At 43.9% G+C, this 6,942-nt stretch overlaps 1 protein-coding gene across 2 annotated transcripts in view; it reads right to left on the bottom strand.

Moving 5' to 3' along the window:
• Positions 1–6,942, bottom strand: part of PDE6A (phosphodiesterase 6A, cGMP-specific, rod, alpha) — a 69,979-nt gene that overhangs the window by 10,212 nt on the left and 52,825 nt on the right. The window lies entirely within an intron of this gene.

The following is a 6,942-nucleotide window of genomic DNA, read 5'->3' as shown; positions in this document are numbered from 1 at the left end:
GGCAAAAGTACCTAGGGCCCACAAAAGTCAGAATGTGGCCCTCTGTAAAAGAATAAGATTTTCTTGGTGGACAGTGAAATTTGAATTTCTTATAATTTTCATTTGTCATGAAATCTTCTTTTTCTTTTGATTTTTTCCCAACCATTTAAAACTGTAGTAGCTGATCTTAGTTCACGAGCGATACAAAAACAGGCGGTGGGCCACACACCCTGGCGCTGGAGGATCTCTACGCCCTTCCAACTCTTGGTTTGTTCAGACTGTCAAGAATGAAATCCGGAATTAAGCAGAGATGTCAAGGCTTTGATGGAAGATGGGAAGTCACACCCTCACTCCAGAGTTACTGTTAACATCTCGGCTCTACAGTAAACATACTGAAGTAGCACGACACAAGAAACAGCTACGCAGGATTCTAGCAAAATCCAGTTGACTTTGGACATGTCAAGGGGTTAACTCAGACCACAGGAAGCCCACGGACATAAACAAGCCCTCCAAGATAATCAAAGCGCAGGAAAGGAGTATGAGTTTTTCCTTACCACAACCACTTCTGACACCAATTCATTTAGACTCTAACACTGAATACCCAGATTTAGCATCAGACCCCACAGGTTTAAAGGTTCGGTCCCACAAGACTGCCTCGCTTCAGAGACCAGCCACAAGTATCGGGTCCCCGGGTTATTTATACTTCTGTCTGACTTGGCTACAAAGTCAGGGGTGCCCCCACTTTCGGTTCAGTCATTTGCTAGGTCAGCTCACAAAACTCAGGGAAACACTTCACTTGCATTTACCGGTTTATTACTGAGGCTACAACTCAGAAACAGCCAAATGGAAGAGATGCATAGAAGAAGCATGGGGGGTGGGTGCCTGCAGGGGTCGGGTGGGTGTGCCCTCTTCGGACACGCCACACTCCCAGCGCCTTGATTTGTTACCAGTCCAGAAGCTCTCTGAACCCTGCTGTTTAGAGACTTTTGTCGAGGTTTTATCAAGTAGGCATGGCTGATTAAATCATTAGCCTCTAGTGATCAGCTAGCTCAGTCTCCAGACCTCCCGCTCCTCCCTGGAGGTTGGGGTGGGGCTGAAAGTTCCCAAGCCTTGGTCTTTCTGGTGACCAGCCCCCCATCCTGAAGCTGTCTAGTGTCCTGCCAAGAGTCATTAGATTAGAACAAAAGACACTCTAATCACTCAGGAAATTCCGGGTGTTTTAGGATCTCTGTCAGGAACTGGGGATAAAGACCAAATACATGTTTTGTTTTAGCACAGGAAGCACCTAACACCGCTACCCACTATGAGCAACACTGCGCAGCATTCGGCGTAGCCCAGCTCAGCCCCGGGTAGGTGCTACCATTATTCTCGTTGAGCAGATGAGGAAACTGAGGCATGGAGGGGGAAGTAACTTGCTCCAGGTCACACCACCAAGAAATCAGAGAGCCAGGACTTGATCTCAGGCTGTCTGGTACCAAAGCGCCAAGTATGTAACAGCTACACTCAGGTGTGAAGAAGTTCTCATTAATCGCCTAATCACCTAATCCATGGATCCCAAGGTGGCTTTATAGCATTTAGCCAGGAGTGATCATTGCCCTCAGGGCACATTTGGCAATGTCTGCAGACATCTTTGATTGTCATAACTGGAGAGGAGGGGCTGCTACTGGCATCCGGTAGGTAGAGACCGGGGATGCTTTTAAATACTGTACAATGCTCAGGACAGCCCCCCACAACAAAGTTACCAGCCTCAAATGTCAACAGAGTTAAAGGAGAAAGCTTGCTTTACAGGGTTTCAAACATTTTTCACTGGGTGACTACCTAAAGAATTTTGAAAAGTGCTTATGTTCTTGCACATTGTTTTCATTTTAATTTTTAGAATTTTTTTAGAGATGAGGTCTCCCTCATCTTTGTTGTTCAGGCTGGTCTCAAACTCCTGGGCTCAAGTGATCCTCCCACCTCAGCCTCCCCCAGTAGCTGGGACTACCTTGCATATTTTTAAGCTGACATGTTAAACTATTTCATCATAAATTAATGTTTGCAAAAGATCTAATTTATAGCACATTATAAATATTGACTTTTTAAATAAAATTGTTACATCATTCTTTAAATACAAAGGAATCTAAATAGCATAGCAATTTGATGCCTACCATCAGCCAATCATCCATGGTAAAAACACACGAAACCATCTTTTCTTTAAGAATCTGGAATTTTACATCTCTCCTTTTCTCTATAAACTTATATTTCCACTTGGCTCCCCCCATAGAATTTTATCCTAATATTATATGTGTGTGTATGTGGGTATATATGTACATATGTGTGTCTGTGTATTATATGTGTGTGTGTATATACTGTATATATGATAGAAAGTCTTTCACTGATCATACTTTCATAATTTCCTGCAACTAAATATATCCATTAATTGAAATTATAGGCCAAGTGTGGTGGCTCATATCTGTAATCCCAGCATTTTGTGGGGCCGAGGCAGGAGGATCACTTGAGGCCAGGAGTTCGAGACCAGCCTGAGCCACATAGCAAGACCCTGTTTCTACAAAAAATTTTAAAATTAGCCAGGCATGATGGAGCATCTGTAGTCCCAGCTACTCAGGAGTCTCAGGTGAGAGGATCGCCTGAGCCCAGGCCTTGGAGGTTGCAGTGAGCTATGAGGACACCACTGCACTGTAGCGCAGGGAACAGAGGGACACCATCTCTCAAAAAAAAAAAAAAATTTCTTTGACCATAAGCCACTAAATGTTGAAAATTTTCTTTTGGATTAAGTTGTTATTACACAACTAACCAAACCATAAAATACATTACCTATTTTTATAAACAATTATTAAACACTCAAGGTAACTTTTTGGAAATTCGTCTCTTAATGAGATGAGCTGGGATTATTTTTTAAAAACCAGTTAATGAATGAATTGAATATTTCTTATTGCTAGACACATAGGATCCAGCATCTCTTTTATGCCCATTTTTCATTTTTGTAAATTCAAGTAGTTAGAAACCCTGGCAATGCAAATAGTTTTATTACAACACTGTCACTCAATTCTTTGCATTCTCCCAAGTTAACTGTTAAAAATCATACCGTGTAAAGGGGGGAAAAGAGAGAGAGAGAAAGAATTAAAAAAAAGAAAAGAAAAAAATACTGTAATCATTTTTCTGCGTTATCTATCAGCTGATGATTCAATTATAATAGATGATCCTTCAATTTTGTTGAAAGCAAACATTAGAATCATTCACTTCCTCACTTTCTGGGAAACATGCCATAGAGATTTAGCCAAGATTTCTACGACTATTAATCACATCTCTGACACTTTCTCAGGAGCACTTTGGCCAACCCAAGATACTCAGAATGGGTTAGGTAAATTAAAACACTATTAATTTTAATATATTTTTCCGGTGTTATATTTCTTACTTCTTGCTCAGGCTGGTCTCGATCTCCTGGCCTCAAGCAATCCTCTGCCTCTGCCTCCCAAAGTTCTAGGAATACAGGTGTGAGCCACCAAGTCCAGCCCCCTCATTATTTTAAAAGTTTTGATTCATGTAGAATTTATTTTGTTGTAAGGAGTGAGATATGAATCTTTGTGGCCATCCCGTTGTCCCAACGCATTCATGAATTTACACCTTTCTCCACTGGTATAAAATCCACTTTTTGGGCTGGGTGCGGTGGCTCATGCCTGTAATCCTAGCACTCTGGGAGGCCATGGTGGGAGGATTGTTTGGGGTCAGGAGTTCAAGACCAGCCTGAGCAAGGGTGAGATTCCGTCGCTACCAAAAAAATAGAAATAATTATCGGGGCGTGGTGGCAGGAGCCTGTAGTCCCAGCTACTGAGGAGGCTGAAGCAGGAGGATCGCTTGAGCCCAGGAATTCAAGACCAGCCTGGGCAACATAGCAAGACTCTGTCTCTACAAAAAAAACCCAAAAAACTTGAAAGTTCTATTTTATGATTGAAATACTTCAAATAATATATTTTTTGTGTGCAGAGAAATAAAACAATAATATAGTGTTTTATATTTCCAGTGCTAAAATAAAGATTGAACATGTCGTAACTTGTAGAATTTAGTTTTGGTATAACTTCAGTTTTTCATATGTTGGAGACCTCCAAATTGGCAAGATCCCGGGGCTTGTCGGGGTCAGCAAGAGCTGTCAGTGTAGCGTCTCACCTCCTGACCCCTGGCGTAAGTGGATCAGGGTTTAATCCCTGTCTCAACTCACATAACGATTTCCTTCCGTGTCTGCTCCAGCATCATGTACTGCGTCCACTCCTGTTCACTCTCGTACGTCTTAGACTGATCCACGATCTTTTGGAACATTGTCCTCTTCCTACAAAACACACCAGTTCGTTACAGAGAGCAATGCTTATTCTTTTTTTTAAGGCTAGTCAAGTAAAGCAGTAGGAGTGGAGAAGGAACAAGGAAATCTGTGACTGGTTGTGATGAATTAGTTTTAAACACCACTGCACTCAGACCAGCTAAGGGAGCAAGTCTGAGAATGAGGCAAGCCCTGGGCTTCTAACGCTGGCTGATTCAGATGGAGGCTTATTGAATCAACGTAATTCACAAAACAAAGTTAAAAAAAACCAAGGCCTGACAGTGAAGACCTATATTCTAACCCTGACTCTGCCACTGATTTGTTTTCTGATCTTAGCAAATCTTTTCCCCTGAATATCAGTTTTCCCATCTGTACAGTGGGGTAATAATATTTAACTCACAGGGTTATAGGGAGTCAGTGTGTCCATGGCACAAGTGTTGTGCCTGGCACATAGTAAATACGAAATCAATTGGAACTCTGCTGTTCGTTATTATTATAATCATTGTCAAATGATTATTAGGATTAAAATGAAGAAATACCAACTTGAAATACAAGGCGAGGTCGGTGGCAATGATCGCGATGTCCATCATGTGGATGGCATGCTCATGTTGTCGGCGATTGAGGTTTTGAAAGATATTCAGGTTCTAAAGAAAAAAACAGAAGAGAGATGGGAGAAGGGATGGTGGCGGTAGTCACTTAATGACCAGTGGCCACCCAGATGGTGGTAGGGGCAGCCAGGCCAATGGAACAAATGCTGCCTGGGCACACTCAGGCTACCTGTGAGATGGGGTCTCCGGTCTGGGCCCCAACGCCAGTGCAGAGGGCCCTTGTCCTACCTCTTCTCTGAGCAGCGTTTTGCCGAACTCCAAGTGGTGTCTTTCCAAGATGGAGGAACCATGGAGCTTGGCTAGCGGGTTCTGAGATCTGAATGAGGGAGGGAGAGAGTGAGGGAGAGAACAAATCAGTATGGAATGGGTAACAGAAAATTAGGACTGAACATCATGGTTGCTGGCTCACAGGCTTTAGCTTTCTGCACAAGCAATTCTGAGCCACTTTTGAGTCTCAGACTCCCTAGAGAATCTGCTGGACAGTGTAGACCCTTATCCCCAGAAAAAGGCACAAACACACACAATGCCACGTGCAATTTTAGGGACATTGGCACTTTGGAGACCATCGATCCCCTGATCCTCTATACCTGAGTCCTGGGGGAAGTCATTGAATTCCCATAAGCAATGTGTTCACTCATTTCTTTATTCAATAAATATTTGTTGGGCACTTATTATGTGCCAAGCACCATGTCCAGGACTTAGATTCCCACAATATGAAATGTAAACACAGTCTCTAGCCTCAGAGCAACATGGAAAAGTCTTCTCTGAGAAGACTCAGAGAAGCACAAATTGTAGTGCTTTCTAATGTCTCGGCTCTGGGCACAGTCTGTTTCCTCATCTGTTATATGGGGATGGCACTAGTCCCTGCTCTGCCCAGCCCACAGGGTGTCATGAGGATTGTATCTGGGCTCCAATTAGCTCAGCAGGTAGGACAGGGAAGGAGGAGGATGAAAGAGTTTAATGCATTAGTTTCCCGTTGCTGCTGTAACAAACTGCCACAAATTTAATGGCTTTAAACAATAAAAACTTATTTTCTTATTGCTCTGGAGTTCAGAGGTCTAAAATGGGTCCACAGGGCTGCTTTCCTTCTGCAGGCTCTAGGGCAGAATCTGTTTTCTTGCTTTTTCTAGCATCTGGAGGCCACCTGTGTTCCTTGCTTGCAGTCCTTTCCTGCATCCTCAAAGCCAGTAGGGCAGCGTCTTCTCTCCTCTGACCTCTTGCCTCCTTCTGATAAGGACCCTTCCTCCTACATGGGGCCCATCCAGATAATCCCTGTATCAAGATCCTTAACAATCATGTCTCTCAGGTCTGCAAAGTCCCTTTTGTTTGTTTGTTTTGTTTTTGTTTTTGTTTTGAGACAGGGTCTTGCTCTGTTGCGTCATTGTAGCTCACAGCAACCTCAAACTCCTGGGCTCAAGTGATGCTCTTGCCTCAGCCTCCCGAGTAGCTAGGACTGTAGGCACATACCAGCATGTCTGGCTATTTTTTAAATTTTTTGTATAGACAGGGTCTCACTATGTTGCCCAGGCTAGTCTCAAACACCTGGCCTCAAATGATCCTCCTGCCTCAGCCTCCTAAAGTGCTGAGGTTACTGGCATGAGCCACTGTGTCAGCCCCAACTCCTTTTTCAATGTAAGGCAACATATTCTCAGACTCTGGGGTATGGAATGTGGTTATCTTTGGGAAGTCATTATTCTGTCTACCACAGGAGTGGACCCAGATCCCAAGGGCAGAAGCAAGTGGGAATTTGTGGGCAGCGAGACCTCCCCCTCAGCCAGCGAGTCTGTCTGGGAGCCACGCAGAGCTGAGTAGTGAATCCCGAGGGTTGGGGAAAGGGAGGGGGGTGACTCACTTCATCTGGTAGAGGTTGTTGGTGCCTCTGTGGTCAATGTCATGGCAGAAGGCAGCAGTGACCATGGCCAAGGCCTCCAGGTCCGTGAAGTATCGCTTCAGTTTTCCCGTCTAGAAGGGCAATCACAGTCCAAGTCACTCCTTTTTTGTGGGGACTGGAAGGAGGCCTGAAAGGGGAGTTCTGAGGGGAAG

This window comes from Propithecus coquereli, unplaced genomic scaffold (genome assembly GCF_000956105.1).
Source record: "Propithecus coquereli isolate 6110/MARCELLA unplaced genomic scaffold, Pcoq_1.0 Scaffold58, whole genome shotgun sequence".
In the NCBI taxonomy this organism is placed as follows: Eukaryota; Metazoa; Chordata; class Mammalia; order Primates; family Indriidae; genus Propithecus; species Propithecus coquereli.
The sequence above is the reverse complement of the archived record's forward strand: the minus strand, read 5'-3'. Positions and strand labels throughout refer to the sequence as shown.